Below are 25059 nucleotides of genomic sequence, written 5' to 3'. Positions count from 1 at the left end.
CTAGCTCATTACCTTTCTTTCTATTTTTCAGATTCAGATAATTAATTTTGAATGTGGGAAGAAATATTGGGACAGAGCTTTTAGAGGTGAGATTTAGCATTGTCAACTTCATTGAACTTAGATCTATTATTTATTTTTTTAGAAAAAAATTTATTGGATGTAAGACATTTGATTTAATTACATTAAATTACAGTTGAATAATAATTATTTGAATTTATTCCACTGCGATGCATTGATATCGTGATAAGATGCCTTGCATGCTTATGGAGAGAGTTCTTCATAAGTATGCGGCGGTTGTCATGACCCTTGATTCATAAATCTCGGATCGGGGGCGTGACAATTAATATGGTATCAGAGCATAAGTGGATAAATTATGACACATAGAATTTGACATAGTATGAGTGTAGGTGGGTAAACATTAGAAATATTGGGACGTTAAAGTATGAGCATCATAATAATAAAAGCATCAAAAGATCAGCTAAGGGAGCAGTAGACAATAAGACTCAACAGATTGATGGTGAGCCATGCTCCAGATGTGGCAAAAATCATGCAGACAAGGATTGCTATTGGAATACAGGTGCTTGTTTCAAATGTGGTCAGATGAATCATAAAATTGCTAGCTGCCCGCTAAATATAGAAAATCAAGTTGGCCAAAGAACTTATGAAGGACAACATAAGGGTGGTGGACAGATTTCTAAAACCCAGGGAAGAGTTTATGCGCTTACTCAACAGAATGCACAAGCTTCCAATACAATGGTGACAGGTATGAAAAATTTCGAGGACAAAATTTCTTTTTATGGGTGAAGAATGTGATAGCCCAAAACCTAATTCAGCCCACAAAAAGTCCAAAAAAAAAAAAAAAAACTGGGAAGAAGACTCCCGGTAGGAGTCTTCTTCTCCGGCGAGACCCAAGCCTATTAGGAGTCCTAGGATCTCTCGAAATCCTAGGACCCTCTATAAGAAGGTCTCCCCTCTCTCTTGAGATCGATCATCGGCCTCTTCTCCCTCTCTTTCTCTCCGATTTTCCCGAAGTAGAGCCGCGGGCACTGTTGGTTTCTCGCCGTGATTTCTCGCCGGTGAGGTCACCGGAGGCCGGGGGTGAGCTTTCCTTTCCTTCCTCTCTTCCTTCCCTATCTTCCCGTACCTGTGCTTGAGGCGGCCGGTGATGAGTGTCGCCGATCTTTCGGTCGGAAAAGACATCCTATTTTTGGGCCTTTTTCCTTGGATTTTTCGGCGCCGGCGATCGAAATCGATCGCCGGCCACGCCCCTCCGTGATCAGGGGAGTGGCCCCCGTCTGCCGCCGGCCTCCGCCGCGGCGGCCATGGCCCGAACGGCCGGTCAAGGCCGGAGGATGCCGGTCCCCTGTTCCGGCACGGGAAGAACCAAGAAAAAGAAGAAAAGAGGAAAAAGAAGAAAAAGAAAAAGAAGAAAAAAAAAAAGAAAAGAGAAAGAAGGAAAAAGGGAAAAAGAAAAGGAAAGAAAAAGAAGAAAAAGAAGAAAAAGAAGAAAAAAGAAAAGAAGAAAAAGAAAAGAAAAGAAAAGAAAATAATAATAATAATAATAATAATAATAATAAATATATATATATATAATATATATATAAGGAAGTAAATAAATAAATAAATAAATAAATAAATAAAAATAAATAAAAAAAATAAAATTGATGAGAGAGAGAGTTTCTCTCTCTCCTCTCTCTTCTTTCAATCTGAACCCTGACTTTCTCTCTCTGAAATTGGACTTTCTCTCTCTACTTTCTCTCTCTAGAATTTTCTCTCTCTAGCTTGTCTCTCTCTCTTGATGAATTTTTCTCTCTATAAAGTTATTTCCTTTAGGATTAGCGAAGTGTAAGGCTTCATCTGATGATTTTGATCGAGTTTAGGAAAGAGTCTGATTTTAAGTGAGACTTTGATTTTGGGATTTGTTAGATTTAATTTTGAATTAAAATTAATGTAAAAATATAATTTTGGATAATAGGCACGGAAGAATCTCCTAGAAGTTAGTCGATCTATTCATTCAGTGCTCCGTGAAAGGTAAGTAATGAATCATCTTCTCGAGATATTTCATATTTATTCTGAAAATAAATAATTATTCTCTGAAATTATACATGATTTATGGAATTATGTTTTGAAAGAAAAGTGCTTTTGAAATGTTATGGTATGTCAATTTATGCGCATGTTCAGTGAAAAATTATGATATACTTGATACAAAGTGTTTTGATACAGATCGGATTTTTGCTCTCAACCTAACTATGTTTCAGTGGGCCCCGCCAATGAGGATTATATGTTGGTACTCAGTGGACCCTGCTAGTGGGGGTTGTGCGCTGGTATTTGTGGACCCTACCAGTGGGGGTTGTGCGCTGGTGTTTGTGGACCCCCAGTGGGGGTTGTGCGCTGGTATTCTGTGGACCCCGCCAATGGGGGTTAAACGTTGGTCATAGTCGAGGCTGTTGAGTTACGAGTGTTTTGAATCAAATCAGATTTATGATTATATTATATGTGAATATTGAATTTGTATTAAATCAGCATGAAATATACTCTTATGTTTATTTGCAGCATTATTCTTGAAAATTATATAATATTTGAAATATCTGATAGAGATGCTTGTTACTTACTGGGCTGTCTAGCTCATTACCTTTCTTTCTATTTTTCAGATTCAGATAATTAATTTCGAACGTGGGAAGAAATATTGGGACAGAGCTTTTAGAGACGAGATTTAGCATTGTCAACTTCATTGAACTTAGATCTATTATTTTTATTTTTAGCAAAAATTTTATTGGATGTAAGACATTTGATTTAATTACATTAAATTACAGTTGAATAATAATTATTTGAATTTATTCCGCTGCGATGCATTGATATCGTGATAAGATGCCTTGCATGCTTATGGAGAGAGTTCTTCATAAGTATGCGGCGGTTGCCATGACCCTCGATTCACAAATCTCGGGTCAGGGGCGTGACAAATTAGGAATGCAATCTCCTAATTAGAGAGAAATTTGTTTATATAATTCCTAAATTAAGCCCCTGAAAAATAATAAAAAGGGCCCTTCTGATCCTAGAGAAGGTATCCTTCTTCCTCTGAAATCTTCGTCTTCACCCTCTTTTCTATTCTTCTTTTGTTTATACTTCTGTTTGTCAACATGGTATCAGAGCATATTTAGGGAACAGAGTGCTCTGTTCCACCTCATTTCAATCCCTAAACCTCTTCAACCGTCGATCGTCCACAACTCAAATCTCTCCTCTCAAACAGAGTGGGATCTGTTCCCCCTTCAAACCATCGCGGCTGCTCTCTCTGTGGATCCCTGCAAACCTTGAAAGCCACTCTCCATTTTCGTTAAATCTCTCACTCTCTCTCTCTCTCTCGCATCCCTTCAAATCATCGATGCCTCTTCTCCGGAACCGTCATCTTCATCTGTGATCACCGCCTCTGCTATGATCGCCGCCTCCGCTGCCATGGCCATCGTCGCCGCCGCCACTGCTGTCGCTGCTTCTGCCATCACCGCTGCAATTGCCACCGCTGTCGCTGCTACCGTCGCTACCGTCCCTGTTACCGCTGCTGCTGCGGTCGCTGCTACCGCCGCTGCCGTCGCTGCTACCGCCGCTGCCATCGACGCCACCGCCGTTTCCACCCGAGAACCACGGGGTTGAAAACGGTTCTCATCCCTTATTAGGTATTTTTTAAATATCAAAAAAAAAAGAAAAAAAAAGAGGAGAACTTCTACTGCTGTCACATGTGTCTCCAATTGTAGATGCTGTTTTTTCTGGAGCAACAATGGAGCATCCTGTATTGGAGTTTCTAAATATTATCAAGGCACCTTTCATGGAAGCAGAGATTCGATATTTTTTCATCATCTGAGTTTATCTCAGATCGTTGGTAAGAAAACTTCAATTTCCTCCCTCAAGATTGTTTTTGTTTACTTGATCATTTAAATTTTTTTATGGGTGATAAAACTCCTTTAACCATGGAGGATTTAGAAAAGTTAATGGTTAGGATGATGGAATCTCGTATCTCGGGTAGTGAGTTTTCAAAGATCACCCTAGAAACTAACCCGATCAAATTGGATGGGCCGAGTACCTACTTAAGTTGGACGCGACATGTTCGTCTAATTTTGGATTCTCACAATCTTGAGGGGTTTATAAGTGGTACTGCAAAAAGGCCAGAAGGAGATGGGATAACTGTTAGACAGTGAAATTCTAATAACTCTCGGGTGGTAGCATGGCTCCTTGCCTCTATGGTACCAAGTGTTGCTCATACGGTTGAGGCACTAACAAATGCTTATGAGTTATGGCAGGCTGTAGCCACAACTTATTCTTATAAAAGCAATAATATGTATGCCCATAAGATCCAGCGAGAGCTTCGAGGACTTAATCAGGATTCCCGATCTGTAACAGAGTATGTTGGAGAATTAAAAGGGTTGTGGAACGATTTTAATTTTTATAGTCCCTTTACCCCTAATCATCCTGGTGATGTTGATGTGTTTCGCAAATGGATAGAGCGACAGCGACTTGTGGATTTTTTGGATGGACTAAACCCAGAGTTTGAGTATCGACGCTCTTCTATTCTTAGTACACAGGAGTGGCCAACTCTTGATGAAACTATTTCTTTAGTTCTTAGTGAAGAAACTCGATTAACCACTATGTCTTCTTCTACGAACACAGCTATACGATCTGCACTTGTGGTACAGTCTAATACTCTTGGAAGCTCTTCTCCAAATTTTGCTCAAGAAACTCAGCCTCGACCTCGTGGGGTTAAAATTTGTGACCACTGTCATAAGCCGGGCCACATCAAAGCTTACTGCTATGAGCTACATGGTCGTCCAAATAGAGGCCGTGGTCGTGGAGGTGGTCGTTTTGGTAGAGGCCGAGGTCAGTATAATCAGGCTCATTTTTCTTCTATGAGAGATTTATCAGTTAAAGAAATGCAACTTTTGAGTGTAAATATTTCTGAAAGCAGCACTTCCACAGAAGATTCTTCAAATCAACCAGCCAGTTCTCAGGGTAATTTTGCCCAAATAGGTATCAGTGATCAAATTCATGCTCTTAACTGTAGTAATTTTTCTCCATGGGTTGTTGATTCTGGAGCATCCAATCATATGATTGGATCCTTTAGAGATTTTATGTCTTATATTCCCTGTTCTGGTCGTGATAAAGTTCATCTTGCTGATATCTCCTTTATCCCTATTTCTGAAAAAGGATCTATCAAATGCACTTCCGAATTACCCTTATCATTTGTTCTACATGTCCCAAGATTTTCTATAAATCTCCTATCCATTAGTGCTATTACAAATGATCTTGATTGTGCCATAACTTTTTTCAAAATACATTATGTCTTTCAGGAACCAAAGACAGGGAGAAAACTTGGGATTGGCATAATGCGTAATGGGCTCTACTATTTGGAGGGAGGAGTGTCTGGAGGCTACTCAGAAACCAGTTTGACTGTTTCATCTTCACAAAAGGAAGATCTGTTGCTCCAACACCACAAGCTTGGTCATCTTTCATTTACTCTCTTAGCTTGTATATTTCTAACTATTTTTGAAACATATAAAGAGAAGCTTGTATGTGATGCCTGTGAACTAGCTAAACACACTAGAAGTATTTATCCAAACTCAGGCCGACGTAGTAAAGCAATGTTTGAGGTAGTTCATTCTGATATATGGGGACCCTGTGGGACCACCGCTATTTTTGGTCATCGGTGGTTCGTCACTTTTATTGATTGTTTTAGTCGTTGCATTTAGGTTTATCTATTGAAAAATAAGAATGAAGTGTTTCAATCATTTAGAGATTTTCATAAAATGATTGGTACTCAATATGGAGCAACTCTTAAGATTTTTCGCTCTGACAATGGAACAGAATATCTTAATAAAGAATTTGAGGAGTATATACATAATAATAGAATTATACATCAAACGACATGTGTTGACACACTGGCTCAAAATGAAGTTGCTGAAAGAAAGAATAGACACCTTCTTGAAGTGACAAGATGTTTGATGTTTTCTATGAATGTTCTTAAGTTCTTATGGGGAGAAGCAGTGTTAACTGCAGCATATCTAATTAACCGAATGCCACTTTGAACTTTGGACTATAAGACTCCTCTTGAATGCCTGCAAGGAACTAATTCTTTTATAATTCCCCCCAAGGTATTTGGTTGTGTTTGTTTTGTTCGGGATCATCGACCTTCGGTTGGCAAGCTTGACGCTCGTGCCCTCAAGTGCATTTTTGTAGGATATTCATCTACTCAAAAAGGATACAAATGTTGGTGTCCGACTGAGCAAAAGATGTTTATCAGCATTGATGTAACATTTCGGGAGTCTGAGCCATTCTATATATCTTCCGTGTCCTCTTCCTCTCCCGTTACCTCTGGAACTGGTCGAGAGGAGGAGTCCTCTGGAGGGAGTCCTATTACTGTGGATGTTGGTATAAATGGTACATCTGACACTCAAGGAGAAGCATCTGAAACTACATCTGAGACTCTCCCACAGCCTATTTTATCTGATTCATCTCCTCTCTCAGAGTCTATTACGCATTCTCCAGTCTTCAGGTTTTCCTCTCCTGTCCCAACGGTTTCATCTTCTACGATCAATGATAATTTTTCTGTACCTCCTATCCATTTTACATTAGATAATGATGATCTAAATGTTTCTATTGCTTTACGAAAGCCTACTCGTCATGTTGGTATTCCTACTCGACTTAAGGATGGAGTAAGGTACAAACATGACATCACTAACTTTGTATCCTATGAGTCTCTCTCTCTCCATCTTATCAGAGTTTTATAGCTTCTTTGTCCTCTGTCTCCATACCTGAGAACTGGAAGATTGCTAAGGAAAACCCCAAGTGGAAAGCCGCCATGCTTGAAGAAATGCAAGCACTAGAAAAAAATAATACATGAAAACTTGTACCTTTGCCAGCTGATAAACAAACTGTGGGATGCAAATGGATTTTTACAGTTAAACAGACACTTGAGGGTACTGTTGAACGGTACAAAGCTCGCTTGGTAGCAAAATGATATACACAGACTTATGGCATCGACTATGATGAAACTTTTACACCTGTTGCAAAAATGAACTCTGTTAGAATCCTTATATCATGTGCTGCTAATTTCGGATGGGATTTGTTCCAACTCGATGTAAAGAACGTTTTTTTTCATGGAGAACTTCAGAAGGAAGTATATATGGATGTTCCTCCAGGATTTGCTACTGCTCAAACAGTGGGCAAAGTATGCCAGTTACGACGATCTCTTTATGGTTTGAAGCAGTCACCTCGTGCTTGGTTCGATCGCTTCCGGCAAGCAATCATTCAGATGGGGTATAAACAGAGCAATGCAGATCACACACTCTTCTTTCGGCACAATAAGGGTAAGATTGCTGTTTTGATTGTCTATGTTGATGATATTGTGATCACAGGAGATGACTCTGAGGAGATAGCTCATTTGAAGGCTCAGCTGGCACAGGCATTTGAAGTAAAGGATCTTGGACATCTTCGATATTTTCTTGGGATAGAAGTTGCTTGTTCTTCAAAAGGGATTTTTCTCTCCCAAAGAAAATATATTCTAGATCTTCTTACAGAAACTGGTATGTTGGGATGTCGACCTATTGCCACTCCTATTGAGCAAAATCATCGACTAGTAGCCGATACCGGTGTTCCTATTGATCGAGAACGTTATCAACGATTGGTAGGGCGTTTGATTTATCTATCTCATACACGGCCTGATATTGCATTCGCCGTTAGTGTGGTAAGTCAGTTTATGCATGATCCACGTTCAGTTCATATGGATGCTGTGACACGAATACTTCGTTATCTCAAAAGCTGTCTTGGTCGAGGTTTGCTTTATTCTTGTCATGGCAACCTACGGGTGGAGTGTTATACTGATGCTGATTGGGCTGGATCACTTGATGACCATCGCTCTACCTCAGGTTATTGTACTTTTGTCGGAGGTAATCTAGTCACTTGACGAAGCAAGAAACAGAATGTAGTTGCTCGATCTATTGCTGAAGCAGAGTTTCGAGCTATGGCACATGGCGTATGTGAAATTCTATGGTTACAGATCTTGTTATTGGAACTAGATCTTTATCAATCATCACCTCTTATGCTATATTGTGGCAACAAGGCAGCAATCAATATTGCTAATAATCCAGTACAGCATGATCGAATAAAGCACATCGAGATCGATCGACATTTTATCAAGGAAAAGCTTGATGCTAGAATCATTTGTATGCCTTATGTGCGATCTGCTAGTCAGCTAGCAGACATTTTGACCAAAGATCTTAGTGTGCATTCTTTTTCATTTATTCGTGACAAGATGGGTCTTTATGATATCTATAACCCATCTTGAGGGGGAGTGTTGAAATGAGCTATGTAAATCGAAATGAGCTGTAGAAATGAGCTGTGTAGATCTCTCTAATTAGGAATGCAATCTCCTAATTAGAGAGAAATTTGTTTGTATAATTCCTAAATTAAGCCCCTGAAAAATAATAAAAAGGGCCCTTCTGATCCTAGAGAAGGTATCCTTCTTCCTCTGAAATCTTCGTCTTCACCCTCTTTTCTATTCTTCTTCTATTTATACTTCTGTTTGTCAACAATCTCCAAAGCCGGACGGTTTCTCTTTTGCATTTTACCAGAGGTATTGGGATATTATTAAATCAGACTTGATCAAATTCTTTCAGTGCTTTTATGACCATCAAATGACTTTGGATAGGATAAATTATTCCTATGTTACTCTAATCCCAAAGAAAGACTTAGTGTGCACAGTGAAGGACTTTAGGCCAATTAGCCTAATGAATGGTGTGGTTAAGATCTTATCCAAGGTGCTGTCTAAAAGACTAGCAACTAAATTGGATACTCTGATCGCACCTAATCAGACGGCATTCATTAAAGGTAGAAACATTGCAGATACATTTGCAGCGGCAAAAGAATTCATTTTGCAGGTGCACCAGTCAAAGGAGAAAGGAATAGAATATAAGCTGGATTTTAAGATAGCATTCGACAATGTCGCTTGGCCATTTCTTTTGGATCTACTCAGAGCAAGGGGTTTTAGCATACGATGGAGACGTTGGATTTAGGACATCATAACAAGTGCCAAAGTCCTCCATTATAGTGAATGGATTTTCGAGAAAAACATTCAGACATCATCAAGGTCTTCGACAAGGAGATCCATTACCGCCACAGTTTTTTAATCTGGTTGCAGACGTTATACATCAAATTTTAAGACTGGCAGCAAGCAATAGGCTGATTGCTGGTATTGGAGTTAGAAGGATCTTGGGATAATTTCAGAACTTGCAATTCACAGACGATACTCTAATTTTCAGTGGTGCACAGCAAGAGCACATTCATTTACTAAAATTCATTCTATACTCCTTCGAACTCCTATCGGGTCTAAGGATTAATTTTGCCAAATCCTTGGTTATTGGCTTGGGGCTGTCACGCAATCAGGTAAGTCATATTGCCGTCATCCTAGGAAGCTTAGCCTCAGAATTTTCTGTGAGGTATTTAGGAATGCCACTCCACTACAATAAGCTCGAGAAAATGGATTGGATGCCTTTTGTTGAAAAAATCACAAAAAAACTCGCCATCTGGAAAGGCAAATTACTATCATTAGCAGGTAGAGTTACACTGATAAATGCAGTTATTTCACCAATGGTGATTTTCTGGATGACAACTTTCCTATTACCATCTGGTATCGTCAAGCATATTGATAAGTTGTGATGAGCTTTTCTTTGGAGTGGTGAAGACACACACCAAAAGCAGGTAAAAGCCTCCTAAATTGGTCTCTACTCTGCCGACCAAAAGAGTATAGTGGAATGGGAGTTACTGACATAAAATCTCTTAACAAACTACTGATCTATAAGTGGTGGTGGAAACTACTTACAGAACATCCTAAGCCATGGAACATATTGATCAAGGAGAGATACTACAAGAACAAGGAGGTGACAATGAAAACAGTAAACCGAAAGAAACTCTCTTGCTTTTGGAAGGATGTTCAGCAGGTTAAACCACTGTTCTGTTCCTTTGTGAAGTTTAAAATCCAAAACAGTTTATGTGCTCTATTTTGGGATGACATATGGCTCCACGAGCACTCTCTCAAGGATAAATACCCAAGGATTCATGCCTGCTTTCATAATAAAGATATGATGGTTGCGGAAGCTATTAATGCTCTTGTGGATCATCACAGTTTGCCTCTTAATGCAATATCAGTTGCACTTCCAGAACATCAGAAACTCAGACGGGATCTGTCAACTATCCATCTTTCTCAATAGCAGGATTCAATTGAAGGGAGGTGGTTTACAGCATGAAATTTTCCGATCAGGTTTTGTTATAGATTCCTTCTTGATGGAGGTTTGCAACCGTATTATTGTATGGTGATATGAAAAATCAGCATATCGGAGATAGTTAAATTCTTCTTATATCTCGCATATCAGGATAAAATCCTGACCAAAAACAACCTTTGCAAGCGAGGATGGAAAGGATCAGATCGCTGCTCCTTGTGCAATGCTTCTTTTGAGATAGTTGATCACCTATTTTTACAATGTCCATTCGCTAGAACGATATGGTGTTCGCTTCTGAAAGATTACTACCCAAATGACCTGCCATTCTCCCAATTAGAATTTTGGAGTGTTTGAAGGCAAAAGAGCCACAGGAAAAATTCAATCAGGGGTCTGGGTATGTTGCTTTGAGTAGAGATTTGGAGCTTATGGAAAGAGAGAAATAAATGATGTTTTCATTTTCATGCTTTCCTCCCGAACTCCTTAGCTCAATGAATCGCTAGACTGTTTCAGACCTGGTTTGAACAAACTCAAAAGATAGAGGATAATCAGGTTATACCAGTGAGGCAATCAATTTTAAATTACTCAGGTACATCGCGCTCTGCCACCACAACTAATCAACAAACACTCTCATAACTGAAAAGCAGATAGCTTCATATATCTGAAGTCTGGTTGAAGTTTGCCTACGTAGCACATGGTCACTTCCTGTTGTTCTGTTGTCATGTTCATTCTCTTTGGAGTCACACAAATTTACACCACACAAGCATAATGTAATATATATATATATATATATATATATATATATATATATAAAAGTTGAGTTAGGCTTTCCCTAACTCATACATCAAAAAAAAAGAAGAAGAAATCTAAGCTAATGGGTGAAATGATTTATCTATGCCTCTAAACGGTCCCTAACCAAAAAAAGGACGAGACCTAGCACTTAGAACTTGAGGGCATTCCTGCTTTGTCTCCTCTTTATAAATGGGAGCTTGCATACAGAGAAAATCTTGGGTTAATGTCGCTACTTATATGATGGGTTAGCTAGATAGAGATCTAGGCATAACCCCAGGATCTTATCTTGTAGGATGATATATACTAATGAGATGATAAGAGTTTGCTAAACTTGCCCAAGCGGTGAAGTTAGGAGGCAGGGAGAGAGAGGGAGGGAGAGGATGCCGGGATAGCTATGCTAACCTTATAAAGCAAGAAAATATAGAGTTGGGGTTCACTTGATTGAAATTAGAGATTTAGAGGTGGAGATAAGGTGTCAAGTGCTTGTTATGTTCAGTTAGGTTTAAGTACGCATGTGGTAAGATAGTGCATGAGAACAAAACACAGTAGAATACCAAAGTGATTGGATGGCATGAATAGAGACATGCATGGACAAGGGTGACAAAATGTTGGTCATAAGTAAATGGAAGAAGAATGCAGGGATGTGAGTGTAACGCATGAAAATTACTTATATAAATTGGCTTTCACATGGCTGATGGATAATATAGCTTTTAAATAAATTTTAACCTACTAATCTTAGAGAGATAGTTTGAGCTTGGAATAATGAAGAATAGTTTGGAAATATGAAAAGAGGGATCAAAATGAAATAAGTTTGAGATGGATAATTGTTAGGCAATTTAATTTCTAGGTCCCAATTAATAAGAGATTGGTTATGCTGGCCAAGTTGAGCTTTTGGTTAGGCTTAAACGAGTAAATGGCTTGGGTTGTCGAGGCTTGGATCGGTTGTGTTAGTATGATGAGTTAGGATTGGGTGGTTTCAGATTGGGTTTAGGTTTGGGATTATTTCATTGAAGAGAAACTTGCATCAAGCATAGGAACAAGAACGTTTAGGGTGTCTACGGTAGTCAAGTCAGGCAAACCCGCAGGTTGCTTATTCTTCTTCCACTAATTTATGTTCATCAAACAAATCATCATTATCCTTTCCAAATACAGATAAGGTCATGCCAATGTCTATGGTGACACTGGAAACACATCCAAAAGCATAGTACAATCAGAAGTCCAGTAGAGTTGGTTGACATTAACTATAACAAAGCATAGAAAGTTACATAATTTCCATTCCTTCAGCTGTACATTAGTCTTGACTTAATGTATGTATCTATTTCACCACCTTCATTGTAGAAATCCTTGGAAGAGGGGATGTGCTGGACAAGCCTGTTAGTAAAAGCTGCAAGCCAACCTTAATAAAGGCTGATCACTCAACTCATCATAAGATGCATTATCTAGGGGCATGCCAACCATGTGCAACAGTTGCCTCCAACTTCCCCTTATTACCTTCAATTACTTGTAGATTTTATATAAAGGCTTCAAAATAAACTCCATATAAAGGTATCCCTGCAGAGTCATTAACGTTGTATGCACATCCTCATAGCTGTTACGTAAACTCTGAAGCGTCTAAATAGATAGCAGGATTCCTTATTGCATATAGCTTGGCAAATGAGTCCAGAGAAAATGACCATATAATCTATTGCACTTGCAAAACATACATTTCCATATTTAGAATCACCCATTGGGTTGCATTCCAAACTGGTCGATTAACAATGCATAAGACAGCTTGTAACTTGTAAGGAAGACCAAAGCTTGAAAGATATGTATATTCTCATGATCAATGTGGATGAAGATAATTTGCAGCATATTCAAGATATAGAGGATCCAAAAAAAAGCATGGGATATTCTTAACGCCCTTCACTGCAAGCCTAATAAGATTCGAATATGAGTTTTGAAGAAAGATTAGAGCTCTTAATGAAAGTATACCTCTACTTCCTGCTCCTACTCCTTGGTACCATCCCTTCGCTGCTTAGAGCCAACGTCCAACTACTCAGCATCATCTTCATTGCCATCTTTGGTGGGGTTGAGCTTGTTGAGGTCGGCCTCGAGAGAGAGCTTCGCCATCTAATCCTTGCATTCATGGAAGCCTTGCATAAACAAGTCCACCTGGTTGTTGGTGAGCTCTGCCTCATACTTCGCTTAGGCCTCATACTCCTCCATGGCTTTGAGGATCTTCTCCTCCACTTCGGTAGCCCTTTGCTCAGCCACCAGCAACTTTTCCTCGGATGCCTGCAGCATCTTCTCAGCTTTGGTGGCTCGATGATCAACCGCTTCTGCTTGTCCCTGTGCGGAATTTCTAGTTACACCTCCAGCTTGGCTCCCCTCTACCCAAGCAGCTCCGCCTCTAGCTGCTCGACCCAGCTACTGAGCATCATGTAGTGCTTGTGCACTAAAGCAAGGAGGTTGGCGTTCTACAAAAAACAAAGAAGATGAGTCCATGCAAAGAAAGCCCTCTAAAAAAAGCATAGCTCGAGAGCTTACCTTAACAATTGTGCCATGCAGAAGAGAGTGTCAAATGTAGAGTCCCAAGAGGTCTTCTCAACTTCTTCTTAGTTTGAACTCATGTAGTCTAACTGGCTCAACCGATCTTGGGGAAGAAGAATCCGATGCACTAACTCCTGAGCAATCTGGAAATCTTTCACTTCGGAGCCAGAGATCTTCACCGACCCATTGGGCCAAGGAAGAGGAAGAGGGATTGTACAATCTCTGCCTCGGGCTATGCCTCAGCTTGAGGGGCTTCAACTTGACCCTAGACCTCCTAGAAGGTTGGAGCAGGGTGGGCTCCCTTAGGAGTTGCCCTGCTACTCTCGTTAGCCATCCTGCACTTGGTGGCCTCCTTGAGCGCCACCTGATCTAAGCCCATATCCGTACAAAAAAGGAAGCAAGTTAGGTAGCTTGTGCCGACTATGGCTCATGTTGTGGCTTGTCTCCAGCGAGGTAGTCGCAAAGGAGCCAAGTCGTCGCATCCGAGTACCGAATGGTAGGAAACCGGAAGAGAATATTCGCTCGTCAGAGAAAAGGCACGGTTGAGAGGGCCAAAAACAAGAGTGAGAGCTTATAATTTGTTGAACTGAAAACTGAATGAAGGTTGAATCAACAGGAGCCGGACAAAAAGATCGATCGGCGATGTCTGGAAGCGATAGCAGGACTTGCAAAATAAATCTAAACCGGAGGTTGCTTCGATGGGGACCCTCCAACACCTAAATCAGTTTCTAGCTCAACAGATGAAAGAATGAGAGAGACAGAGTTTTGGCATCTGTATTTTTTTTGCATACCTGAAGGGTCCCTTCTTATTTCTATTTATAGAGGTATTAAGGTCAAGAGGGAGCGAGAAAGCCCATTCCCAGTTTCTTGGCCATACTGAGTAGTACAGGTCATTTCTCTGACTCTAACGGTGGGCGTGCCTTTTATTCGGTGCGCAGGTGGCCACAATGGCGGGTCTTATCGTGCGTATGACATAATTAATGATTTTATAGTTTTTTATCACGATGCACAACTGGTCACCCAGGATATAGCTCCTGGATGACATGACTTGATGTGACCCGACGGGATAGTATGGCAGCTACGCTTGAGGTTCAGCTGCTCGGTCGATGTCTATGCCCTGGGATCCCGACTCATAAGTGGGGATTGTGGTCCATGGGAGGATGAGAACCTAGAGTCGAGACTGAACCCGACATGGGTCGGAAGAAGGGGGCCCAGAAGTCGGTTGAATAAGCCTGTCGAGTGGTGCCACCCAGTCGTCGATTCAAGTTGGCCGCTAATCAGAGTAAGATGAAGGAGATCGAAAGCAAATTGAGGTGCGCGTTCTATTTACTAGTAGTTCTGGACTAAGTCAATTAGTAGATAATACTGGAGAGACAGGTCGGTCATGAGCTAATGTTACTAGAGAGGCAGGTCGATTATAGGCCGATATAATATTTAATTTAGATAATAATAATCTGCTACCACATGTCTAGGTGATGATGAGGTTAGCCTCCCGATGAGGTCAGTTTTCTGATAATCTTGACCTTCTGATGAGGTCAGTCTGATGAGATCGGCTAAGCGACGAGGATCTATCCCAACACTTGCCTCCAACTCCTCAGTCTGATTATGTAGCTTTAATTGGACGAAAGAAGTTATTCGCTGTATGGATCCGAGTTGCTTCTTCAACAATTAGCCACTTTATTGTTTCGTAGATTAAGTTATTGTTTTGTAGAACATCACATTGAATTTGAAGCATAGTCGTAGATCATTTATTGTAGATCATTTCGTAGAATATCCCATCAAGCTAGGACATGGTTGATCTTAGAAAAAATTTCTCTGATTTATTTCGGATCGATTGATCCTTGGTCAATTGGTAGCAAGGAGACTAACCACTCTGATTTATTCTGAACCAATTGATCCTTGGTCAATCGGTAGCAAGCCGACTAACCACTGATTTATTCTAGATCGATTGATCCTTGGTTAGTCAGTAGCAAGCTGACTAATCATATCTTTGTTCGCCTGGGTCTACGAGCAAACCGTAACTTATATGCTTGCAATCCTTGGGCCGTAGCTGGCATGCTTGCGGTTGTCGGATCTTATGGCTCTATTAAACGGGTGTCAGCCCAATAACATTTTATCGGATACTAGCTAATGATGCAGTAGTTTGGCCGGTTGTCAAGCGATCAAGTTGCTCAGTAAATTTTCGAATGTCTGAACTATTCGGCACAGAATTGTAGAAAAGAATACCTTTTATTTATGAGGCATTCTTACTGATAGTACATTTATAGATTCTCAGCATTCCAAGTCCGAAGAATTTTTGTGCCGTCTAAGTTCTCAATTTTGTACGCCCTTGGTCGTAGAACTGCCGAGACCTTGTAGAGGCCCTCACAGTTTGGAGATAATTTTTCTTGCCCAGTCGGTTTGGAGACTTCAGCTCTTCTAAGGACTAAGTCTCTTACTCGAAAGATCTTGAGAGTTATAGTATCAAGTTATCCTTTGTTGATAGGAGGCCATCCTTAGTTGAGCTTGTCTTCAAATTTTGTCAAGCAAGTCTAGATCAGCTCGTCGTTTGTTCGAGTTGGTCGATTCATCGTAATGCTCCACTTGAATCGAAGGCAGGCTGATTTCAATCGAAATCATGGCTTCAATCCCGAATGCCAATTTGAAAGGAGTCTCTCCAGTTGGGATTCAAGGAGTTGTTCGATAAGATCATAAGACACCGCAGAGCTCATCGGCCCAACTTTCTTTGGCCTAATCAATTTTTATTTTCAGGCCTTGTAGAATTATCTTATTGGTCACATTAGCTTCTCTATTGGATTGTAGGTATCCAATCGAAGTAAGTTTGTAGATGATATGATATTTCATATAGAACTCTTCAAACTTGATTTTGTTGAATTATCGGTCGCTGTCAGTAATGATTACTCGGGATAGACCAAATCGGTAGATAATGAATTTTTATGAAAATTTGATAGTCTTTTGCTCCATTATTTGTGCCAGCAGTTCAACTTCTATCCACTTGGTGAAGTAGTTGTTGGAGCAACTTTTTCAGATTGTGAATGTTAGGAAACAGCAAGGATCAGGTCGTAGAGATCCTTGAAGGCCAGCAACAAAGCAACAAATCCTATCGGTAGGATTTTCTTCTGCAATTCGAATCTTTTCTCTTCCAGATCTGAAATCTTCCTTTTAGGATCTGGAAGTACCCTTGATGAGGCCTCCAAAAAATAGAAGATGGGGGCATGGAACTCCTCTTGGGCAGCCAAGAGGGGGTGCACAAAAAAAGGGCTTGCACAAAGGAGGGCGCTAGAAACCCTAGCGCCTCCTTTCTTTTCTTTTTGGAATGGACGGCCAAAAAATCCTAAGGTTTCTTGCTGCTAGAATGTGGAGAAGATCAGAGAGAGAGAGGAAGAGAGAGAAGGTTAGGAAAAAAATGATTTAGCATTCATTTTCTTCATCGAGTCAGAATACAGTGTATTTTTATATATAGGATCAATATGACCTAACCCAAAATCTTTCTTGACTAACTCAATATAAGATTGCGCTCACCCAAACCCATGTACACCTATGACTTGACCCAATCTCATAATCTTGAATTCAATCCTAGTCCAAATATAATTTAGCTCCTCAAATCTCAAAATCTCTGAACCTCAAAACTCGAAAGGCTGACAGCCTTTCGCCTTAGGATCCAAATTAGCCCTAGAAACCTCATGACCACCTCATAGATTTTGGACCTTGGCCTTAGCTTTGATCCTCTGAGCCTTAAGAGCATCACATGAGGTCCAACAATCTCTACCTTGATGCCCCAAGACTTCAGCCAACTCCATCCTGTCCATCAAGTACATCAGTGTTACACATTTTCAAAAACTATCCCATGGAAGTACCTTCATCAGTGCATTCATTAGATTCTCCTTTGTGTGGACCTTCACCAGCTCCACCTTACCTTTTTCCACAAGCTCTTTGATCCGATGATACCTAATGTTGATGTGCTTCATCCTCGTATGGTAGATAGAGTTCTGTGCAAGTAATAGTACACTCTGACTGTCGCAGTGCATCCTGACGGCCTCCTATGCGAGGCCCATCTCTAACATCAAGCTCTTTAGCCATAGGGCCTCTTTCACTGTCTTTGTAACTCCAATGTACTTTACCTCAAAGGTGGATAAGGTCGTGAAGGGCTGAAGACACGATCTCCATAAAATGGAACCTCCAAATAGACTAAATACAAAATCTATCGTTGACCATCGAGTGTCTATATTTTCATCAAAATCCGCATCCATAAACCCTCCTATCAGCCTCTGAGCCTCTTTAGATATGTTGGAGAGTCTCTCAGCACCTCCTCACTATCCATAGCAGATGCCGACTCCAATAGTATCCGTCAAGTACCTGAAGATCCCCTTCAGTGCTCGTCAATGCTCTCTGCCAGGCTGTGCCATGAACCTGCTAACCTGGCTCACTGCATGGGTGATATCTGATCTACAATATACCAAGACGTATATAAGACTTCCCACATCAGAGGCATATGGCACTCTCTCCATCTCCTGAGCCTCCATCTCAGTCTGTGGGGACATTGTCTTCGAGAGTCTAAAGTGCCCGGCAAGTGGCAGCTCCGTCGGTTTTACATCTTTCATCCCTAACTTCTCCAAGGCCTTCCTAATGTAGCCTCCCTGAGATAAATGCAGCATCTTCTTGGCTCAATCTTTGAAGATTTTTATGCCTAAAATCTTTCTCGTAGATCCCAAATTCTTCATCTCAAACTTTCGAGACAAGGCTGCCTTCAGTTCCTGCACAACCTTTCTACTCTTGCATGCTATAAGTATGTCATCCACAAATAAGAGTAGAAACATCCTAAACCCATCCTTCAAAGATTTAACATAAACATAAGAGTCATACTCACATCTGAAAAGTCCGATGCTCCTCACATAAGAATCAAACCGCTTGTATCATTGTCTCGGTGACTGCTTCAGTCCGTACAGCGATTTCTGTAATAAACAGATCTTTCCTTTTGCTCCTGACTCTCGAAACCCAGGTGGCTGCTCCATGTAGATGCTCTCCTCTAGATATCTATGGAGGAATATCATCTTGACATCCATCTGATCCAGCTGTAAGTCTTGAGCTGCTATGATGCTCAGCAGCATCCTGATGGAAGTATGCCTAATGATGGGAGAGAAAATCTCGCTGAAGTCGATGTCTTTCTTCTGAGAGTATCCCTTGGCCACTAGCTTCATCTTGTACCTGATATCTCCCTACTCTGAATGCCTCTCATTGTGTTGGTAAATCCACTTGCAACCAATGGGTTTCTTCTCTTGTGGCAATTGCACCAATTGCCACGTTGCATTCTTGTGGAGAGACTACATCTCCTCGGATATTGTTTGGATCCACCTCTCTCTGTCCTGACTCTCTATATCCTTATTGTAGGTGTAGGGGTTCCCATTTACTATCACCAGGGCATATGACACTATCTCCTCGAAGCCATATCATTCTGGTTACTTGATGTTTCTTTTGGGCTTGTGCAGTGTAACCTCGATATCCATCCTAGGTCTAGTTTGCTCTTGCTAGACCTCCTGACTTTTTTCATCCATCTGAGCTCTCTCCACCTACGGAGACATCTTTGGAAAGTACTCCACCTGAATACTAAGTCCTCCCAATGCACCTACAAGTTGCAAAACAGAATAGGATGTTAGTTGTCCAGTGCTATCCTGCTGGACCTCCTACTGCTCCACCATGCCATCTCGCCTTTGGAGAACTGAATTTTCATCGAAAGTGACATCCCTACTGATGATGAATCCCATAGCTGGTATCCCTTGACTCCTTGTGGATATCCTAAGAACACCATCTTCCATGACCTGGCATCCAATTTGCTCCACTCACCAGCACTGATGTGCGCAAATATCGTGCACCCAAACACCCTTAGATGGCTTAGTCCAATCTTCCTTCCAGACCATTTCTCCTATAAAATATCACTATCTAACTTGATGTGAGGTGATCGATTCACCAAATAATAGGCTACATCCACTGTATCAATCCAGAACGCCTTAGAAAGTCCTGCTTACAGCCTCCTGCACCATGCATTTTTCATAAGGATTCTGTTCATCCTCTCGACCACCTCATTTTGTTGAAGAGTCCCTCTCACTGAGAAGTGCTTTTTGATGCCACACTCCTTACAAAAAATTTGAAACTCTTTGCTGGTGTATTCTCCACCATTGTCGGACCACAGACACTTCAAGCTTCAACTTGTTTCCTTCTCCATCTCAGCTTTCCACACTTTGAATTTGATGAAGACTTCTGATTTCTTCTTCATGAAGTAGACCCATACTTTTCTTGAAAAATTATCTATGAAGGTCAAGAAGTATCTCACCCCGTTTCTGACTAAAATCGGAGCCGATCCCCACACATCAGTGTGAACTAGTTTTAGTGGGGCTATACTATGGGATGAAATACTGGCAAACTGCACTCTCCTCTACTTTCTCATCTGACATGGCTCACATACCTTTGAGATACCTCCATCCAAATCTAGAATCAGATCATACTTGCTCAGCTCCTTCATCCCATGATCTCCCATGTGGCTTAGGCAGTAAGGCCACAATCGATGAGCTCCCTACTGGTCTTGTGCTACAGTTGCTGCATCAGAATCCTCAGTCATCACAGATCCTTCCATCCTATAGAGATTGTTCTCCATCTTTCTACCTCTCATCACTATCATGGCTCCATTTAAAATATTCAACACCCCACTCCTGGCATGACTATTAAAGCTATAGCCGCTCCACTCCAGGTAATCCAATGATATGAGATTCTTCTTTAGATCAGAGGTGTGCTTCACATTAGTGAGAGTCCGCACTATCCCATCAAATATCCTCATCCAAATGCTCCCGATATCAGCAACTCTACATGGATGATCATCTCCAAGTGTCACGCTTTCTTCATCAGTCCTGGTGTATGTAGCGAACCAAGACTAGTTTGGGGTGAGTGATGCGAACAGGCTGAATCTAGAGTCATACATCTGTGTTTTGCCTGTGACCATCTGATACCACCAAGAGATCATCCTCTACCTCACTATCAGCCATCATATTCAACGCATCAGATCCTCCCTTATCTCCCTTCTTGTTCTTCCACTACGGACAATCTCGTTTAAAGTGTTCGATCTCGTTGCACTAGTAGCACCTGGCTTCCTTCCTGCTTTTGCTCTTTTGAGACTTTGATTGTCTGCAAGACTTGTCTCTTTTCCTTCCTCTTCCTGATCTCTCTCCCACGATCAAGCCTTCTTAGGGAGCACCTTCCTTGGTCAACTTCTCCCGCTGTTCATTGGACTGCAGCATCAAGACCATGTCTTCATACTCTAGGATCTCTTTATCGTAGAGCAGCGTCATCATCAATGGATCATAGGAAGAGAGCAGTGAGTATAGCAGTAGCAATGACTTATCTTCCTCCTCTATCTTCACCCCAATGTTCAGCAACTCGTTGCACACCTGATCGAATTTCTGGATGTGATCCAAGACATCTCCACCTTCCTGCATCCAAAGACTGTACAGTCTCTTCTTCAACATCAGCTTGTTGCATATATTTTTTTCAATATATATGGTGTACAACTTCAACCACAAATCTTTCAGGGTCTTCTTCTCTAATATTGAATAGAGTATCGTATCCACCAATCATCTTCTAATCACAGAACAAGTCTTCTTCTCTAGGGACATCCATTGACGATTTGTCATCCATTCAGACTTCTCCTCTAAAGCCAGATCCAGATCTGCTTGAACCAAAAAAAACTTCTACCCAAATTTTCCATATGAATTTTTTTTTTCCATCAAACTTTTCAAAATCAACCTTCATGTTGCTTTCCATGACTGGATCCAAACCAAAAACACAACAAAACTTCAAAAAATTTGAGAAATATCTTGACAGAATTCTTACTGAAATTTCAGCTTTTGAAGATTTTTAACTTCTGGAGTCTCCTTCTTCCTTCACACAATCCGTGCTCTGATACCAATTATTGAAGCAACTTTCTCAGGTTGTGGATGTCAGAAAATAGCAAAGATCAGGTAGTAGAGATCCTTGAAGGTCAATAATAAAATAATACAAAAACAACCTTCAGGATTTCAGCAGCCTTATAAATTCTATCGGCAGGATTTTCTTCTATGATTCAAACCTTTTCTCTTCTAGATATGAAATCTTCCTTTTGAGATCTGAAAGCATCCTTGATGAGGCCTCCAAAAAATAAAACATGGGGGCGTGGAACTCCTCTTGGGCAGCCAAGATGGGGTGCACAAAAAAGGAGCTTGCATAAAGGAGGGTGCTAGGAACCCTAGCGCCTTCTTTCTTTCCTTTTTGAAATTGGTGGCCAAGAAACCCTAGGGTTTCTTGCTGCTAGAATGTGGAGAAGACCAAAGAGAGGAAGAAAGAGAGAGTAGGTTAGGGAGAAAATGATTTAGTATTCATTCGCTTCATCGAGTCAGAATATAGTGTATCTTTATATATAGGATCAATGTAATCCAATCCAAAAACTCTCTTAGCTAACTCAATAAAAGATTGCGCTCATCCAAGCATATGTAAACCCATTACTTGACTCAATCTCATAATTTTGGACTCAATCCTAGTCCAAATATAAGTTAGCCCCTCAAAGCCCAAAATCTCTGAATCTCAAGATCCAAAAGGCTGACAGTCTTTCGCCCTAGGGTCTAAATTAGTCCTAAAAATCTCATGACCACCTCATAGACTTTAGACCTTGGCCTTAGCTTTGGTCTCCTGAGCCTTGGGAGCACCACATGAGGCCAACAGTAGTCAATAGCCATAATGATGAACTTTCTTTATCCACTAGCAGGTGAAAAAGGATCGAGTATGTCGACTTTTCATTGATCAAATAGCCATGGTGCTAAAATGGTTGTGAGATGACTTGACAGAAGTCTCTGAATATTGGTGAACCTTTGACACTGATCATACTTCTGCACTAAATCTACAGCATCTTTTTACATGGTCAGCCAATAATATCCTCACCAAAGTATTTTATAGGATAGCGACTTGCACCCCAAATGGTTGTCACAAATATCCTCATGCACCTCTCAAAGAGTATAGTCAGCTTCGGAAGGTCGAAGACACTTGAATAGGGGCAAAGATGTCGATCTTTGGTAAAGCTGGTCATCAATGATCATGTATTGAGCCGTCAGTCTCTTCATTCGACGTGCCTCAGAGGGATCAGTTGGCAAGGTTCTGTTAGTCAAGAATTCGATGAACGGATCAATCCAGCTGGATTCGTGACCGACCTAAACTAGATGCACTTCTTCTCTGGAGTCAACACTTGGGTTTTCAAGATGCTCGATGAAGATCCTTCCTAACTCACCACAACAAGATGTAGTGAGTCGGGATAAGGAATCAGCTCGGGCATTATCCGAGTGAGGGATGTGGAAGATCTCAAAATAATTAAAGTTTATTTATAGTGATCTGAGCTTCTGTAGATATCTAGAAAGAATTAGATCTCAAGCCTCATATTCTCTTCGAGATTGTCCGAAGATCAGTTGCGAATCGGTGAATACTTTTAGGCATTTTACATCGAGATCTTTAGCAATCTTCAATCTTATTATTAGAGCTTCGTACTTAGCTTGATTGTTTGAAGCTTTGAAGCCAAATCAAAAAGCATATTCGATCACCATTCTGTCGACATTGGTTAAAATGAGATCCATACCACAGTCTCAGACGTTTGAAGCTCCATCCACATGTAGAATCTATGCAGGCTCCGAAGTCTCTCCTTGGGATCGATCCTCGACTTGGCTATCATCGGTTGGAGTGTACTCAACAATAAAGTCGGTGAGTATCTGAGCCTTCATTGAAGATTGTGGAACATAAGAAAGATCGAACTCACTGAGTTTGATTGTCCATTTGGCCATTCTCTTCGAAGTGTCTGACCATTGAAGTAGAGTCCTCAAGGGAAGATCGATCAGGATTTTCACTAAGTGGGCCTGAAAATAAGATCGTAATCATCGAATAGTCATGATAATTGTGAAGATGATCTTTTCAATTCGAGAATATCTGACTTCGATGTTATGCAGTGCCCAACTTATATAGTAGATCGATTTTTGTACTTTTTCTTCTCAGACCAGCATTGAGCTGATAGCTTTAGAAGTCACAGTCAAATACATGAATAATTCATCACTAGTATTTGGCTTTGTCAAAAGTGAAAAAGAACTTAAATATTGCTTCAAGTTATCGAAAGCTTTCTGCCACTCTTTCGTCCAAGTAAAGTCTTTCATCTGCCTAAGGATTTTGAAGAAAGGGAGGCATTGCTCTGCAGACTTAGAGATGAATCGACTTAAAAATGCAATGCATCTCGTGAACTTTTGAATATCCCATTGAGAAGTCAGAGGCTTCATGTCAAGAACCATCTTGATGTTCTCGAAATTGGCCTCAATGCCTCACCTTGTCACTATAAAGTTGAGAAACTTTTCTGAAGTGATACCAAAGGCGCACTTAGTCAGGTTTACTTTCATCTGATGCTTCCTCAAGGCATCGAAAGCTTTTGCTAGGTCATCGATATGGAGAGTAGTTTTATTGCTCTTCACGAGCATATCATAGACGTAGACCTTCATGTTGCGATTGATCTGATTCTTGAAAATTTTATTGACTAGTCTCTGATATATTGTTCCGATATTTTTGAGATCGAAAGGCATAACTTTGTAACAGTATAAATCTTTATTGATGATAAACACTGTCTTCTCCTCATTTTCGGATGCCATTCAGATTTGATTGTAGTCAGAGAAGGCATCCATAAAGCTGAGCAGCTGATGTACTGATGTAGCATCGACTAATTGATCAATCTGAGAGAGTGAAAAGCTGTCCTTAGGACAAGTTTTATTCAGGTTAGTGGAGTTGATGCATATCCATCATTTATTATTAGCTTTCTTGACCATCACAACGTTTGTAAGCCAATCCGGGTAGGTCATCTCATGAATGAAGTCAGCTGTCAGTAATTTATCAACTTCTTTATCGATGGTCTTTTGTCGTTCAAGAGTGAAACTTCTTTTCTTTTGTCTCACCGGATTATATTTGGTATCGATGTTTAGTCGGTGGACAATCACATCAAGAGAGATGCCTGACATGTCTGAAGCAAATCAGGCGAAGACATCTACATTCTTTCTCAAAAAGTTGATTAGCTTCTTCTGTAGTTCGTTGCTCATTAAAGATCCGACCTGGATGGTTTTAGTCGGATCTTTGTCATTGAGGGGTATTGAAATAAGTCGCTTTATAGGTTCTCTCCGACTTTCTTCTTCTCTTTGATCCAGCCATCATCGATGGAAAGAGCTTCAGTTGGCCTCTTTCCTTTGATTGTGGTTAAGTAACATTCTTGGGCCAACTATTGATCTCCCCTCATTTCATCGATTCTTTTCCTTGTCAAAAAATGCATGAGCAAGTGGTATGTTGAGATAATTGCTTGGAGCACATTTAGTCCAGGTCATCCCAAGATAACATTGCAGGTGAAAGGAACTCGAACTACAAGAAAATTGAGTCGCATAGTCGATTGTCGAGGTGA

The sequence above is a fragment of the Elaeis guineensis genome, chromosome 1, assembly GCF_000442705.2.
Source record: "Elaeis guineensis isolate ETL-2024a chromosome 1, EG11, whole genome shotgun sequence".
Lineage (NCBI taxonomy): Eukaryota > Viridiplantae > Streptophyta > Magnoliopsida > Arecales > Arecaceae > Elaeis > Elaeis guineensis.
The sequence above is the reverse complement of the archived record's forward strand: the minus strand, read 5'-3'. Positions refer to the sequence as shown.